The sequence below is a fragment of the Sus scrofa genome, chromosome 13 (genome assembly GCF_000003025.6).
Source record: "Sus scrofa isolate TJ Tabasco breed Duroc chromosome 13, Sscrofa11.1, whole genome shotgun sequence".
NCBI classification, from domain to species: Eukaryota; Metazoa; Chordata; class Mammalia; order Artiodactyla; family Suidae; genus Sus; species Sus scrofa.
This window is the reverse complement of record NC_010455.5, coordinates 100,873,492-100,877,074: the sequence shown is the minus strand read 5'-3', so window position 1 is coordinate 100,877,074 and position 3,583 is coordinate 100,873,492. Positions and strand designations below refer to the sequence as shown.

Below are 3,583 nucleotides of genomic sequence, written 5' to 3'. Positions count from 1 at the left end.
CCCTTTTCTGTAAAATAATTTTTTTTTTTTTTTGTCTTTTTGCCTTTTCTAGGGCCGCTCCTGCGGCATATGGAGGTTCCCAGGCTAGGGGTCCAATTGGAGCTGTAGCTGCCGGCCTACGCCAGAACCACAACAACTCTGAATCCGAGCTGCCTCTGCAACCTACACCACAGCTCACGGCAATGCCGGATCCTTAATCCACTGAGCAAGGCCAGGGATTGAACCCACAACTTCATGGTTTCTAGTTGGATTCGTTAACCACTGAGCCATGAGGGGAACTCCTAAAATAAAAATTTTTTAAGGAGAACTCTTCTTGTACTGACATGGAAATATATCTAGACCATATTTTTAAGTCAAAAAAGGAGTTTCAGAGCAATACATGTAGTATTACCCCATTTTGGGGAAAAATTGTATAAAAATTTAATGTGGTGTGAATGTAGGTGGGTCCCAAAAGATAGGTACTAAATATTAAGAATGTTATCTCCAGGGGTAGGGCTGGAATTGAGGTTTGGAAGTATGTAATATGTAATTTCCTAGAACACTGACATAAGCAAGAAAGGGGATTTTTTTTTTGCTCACTTAAGTCCAGAGTTAGGCTGTTTTGGGGGCGGGGGGGAGACTTCAAGGCCTTAGTCTCTTTCTAGCTTTGGTCTTTTTCCACACTCACAGTCACAGGGTTGTTGCTCCACCTCTAGGCATTGTCTCCAAATTCCAGTCAGGAAGAAGATGGAAAGATAGAAAAAAGTTGTATTCTTGATGAGTTTACCTCTTTTTCTCAGGGAAAAACCAGCTTTCCCAAAGTCTTTTCCAATAGACTTAAACTTATACCTGGTTAGTCAGAACTATGTCATGTAGCCTAGCTTTTCAGTTGTCACACTGATACTCCAAACATAATCAGAATTTTTTTACATTAAGGGAGAAAAGATGTATTCTACATATACTTTGTACTGTTTCTACTTTTATAATAGCAATGTACTAATGTAGCGTGTGTGTATTTTTAATTTAGGAAGAATCTATGTATACAATGAATGGAGGACATACCAGATAGAGAAAATAGTCTGGTTTAAAATATCTAGAGGAAGGCGCTGGTGGGCAGTGATAGCAGCGGGTGATGGGGACGTGAAGCTAGCACCCTAGGGAGTGGCATCGAGAGCAGCAGCTACGGCAGCAGCGAGAGCCCAGGCGCGAGAGAGGCAGAAGCGGGCGGCTGGGCTCTTCTGAAGACAGACAGGAAGATGCTGCTGCTGAACGTGGCGCTGGTGGTGCTAGTGCTGCGGTGGGGCGCGGGGGGGGGGGGGGGCGGCGCTACCGGATGTGGGTGAGCAGGGGGCGGGGAGTCTGGGCACCTGGGCGCCAGAGCCGGGGCAGGCGAGGCGAGCCCAGCCGCCTCTCTGCCTTGCCTGAAAAGCGGGGCTTCAGCTTAGAGCGGCTGCGCCAGGACAACGGGTCCTGCACATCGTGCATCCTGCTCACAGTCAGTGGGAAAGTCTTCGACGTGACCAATGGCAGCAAGTTCTGCGGCCTGGCGGGTCCACATGGAATATTTGCTGGTAGGGATGCCTCCAGTGGACTGGCGACATTTTGCCTATAGATTAACTTAAATACGATGATCTCTCAGATTTGAATGCCGTACAAATGGAGAGTGTTCGAGAATGGGAAATGAAATTTAAAGAAAAATCTGATTATGTAGGCAGTCTCCTAAAACCAGGGGAAGAACTGTCAGAATATACAGATGAAGAAGATACCACGGATCACAATAAACAGGATTGAACTTTGTAAACAACCAAAATCAGGGACCTTCAGAACTCCAGTTCTTAACTCCCTTTCCCACAATGTCTGGCGGTGTCTTTGGGTTTGATTCACCTGCTGCAAAAAACATTCAACAGACTGTACAAGCTAAATGAGTGTCACTATGAAGATTCGAATTCTAGACATTATCTATGCTGCCAAACTCATTTGTTGCAGTTGTTTATAATGTCTGGTGGGGCTTCTTCATCCTGAAAAGGAGACAGGGATCTTTTAAAGAGTAAGAAAGTCACAATGTTAGTTTTTCCTTTTTTTTTTCTTTGTTTTATTTTTTTCTTTAAATCAAAGACAACCTGGTATGTATTTGCTACTAACTGTACAAATCTCAAAAAGCAGCAAGGGAGGGAGGAGACCTGGGAAGGAGAGAGGTGAGGGCGCACATCAATTTGAGCAGTTAAGGCTGCTGAAACATTAAAATGTGAATTCCCAAACTTTTCTTTTGGGATTTTGTCAGGGAAAAGAAAAAAAAACAAACTTTATTTCTAAGAAATCTTTGGAAATTAGAAGAAGGGATTTCAAGTGGATTTAAGTCAAAGCTAATTTCCCAAAAGTAAATCATTTGAAAGTAGTTTTTATCCCGTTCCTTCCCCTAGATCAAATCACTATTAATTGTGCCTTATTTCACTTACATAAACTTGAATTATTTTTAGGGAAAAGCCCCTCTGTGAATTCAGAAGTCACTACAAGCAGCATTGAGACTGAGGTTGGAATATTCTGTTGACCACAATACCTTGTGTATGTAGAATGTAAAAGGAATATTCAGTGTTACTGCCATATACGTTAATATATACAAACTTAATTAGCATTGTTAATGGCCAAATGGATTCTCCCATGCTTCTCTCTTTTCAAAAAAAAAAAAAAAAAAATTGAAAAAGAAATCAACACCTCTATTCCCCACCAGCTGCCTAATTTAAGGAGGCTGACTCTCACATCTCAATGGTGTGGGTGCCTAGTTCTGTAGCATGGATGTCGTATGGGTGTGTCAGAGTGTGCATGAGAGCACCTTGGAAGGGACTCTGCAGATGCTGTAAATACCCATACCATTTTAATAAAGCATGTACAATAAACCAAAATAAACTCGAGTTGGACTTTACATAAAAACTGTAAGCCAGTACATTATAGTAGGGTGGTCAAGATTGTGCATTTGATTCAAGATAAGGAAAAATCTTGGAAATGAAAAGCAGGCACTGGTTAACCAAGTTGTGTGTACACATTGTACCACATTCACTGTAGCTTTAGGAAGAAATTCCACATTGTGGAACATTCTCAAGAGATCTGAGGTTATTCAGGTAAGAATTGATATATAAAAATGCACATATTTTTACTTTATATTTTGATGCCAACTGATTATACTAGAAGTACTAGCACTCCAGTGGTAGTTTTTGAACACAAAACAATAAGGATATTATACTGATAGGTATTAAATTCTTCTGTTAGTTTGGAAAAGCTCTTACTGAATGCCCTATATATGTCCATTTGATTTCATCATGAATATTTCAGTTCTCAAATGGAGACAAGTTATGCCAAAAAAGTCACCAGTTAGAAAAAAGAATTCTGGGAGTTCATGAGGTGGCTCAGTGGTTAATGAATCCAACTAGGAACCATGAGGTTTTGGGTTCAATCCCCAGCCTCGCTCAGTGGGTTAAGGATCTGGCATTGCCGTGAGCTGTGGTGTAAGTTGCAGATGCGGCTCGGATCACGAGTTGCTGTGGCTCTGGCATAGGCCGGCGGCTACAGCTCCAATTAGATCCCTAGCCTGGGAACCTCCACATTCTAT

At 41.9% G+C, this 3,583-nt stretch overlaps 1 pseudogene; it reads left to right on the top strand.

Moving 5' to 3' along the window:
- On the top strand, window positions 475-3,247 carry LOC110256338 (annotated as a pseudogene).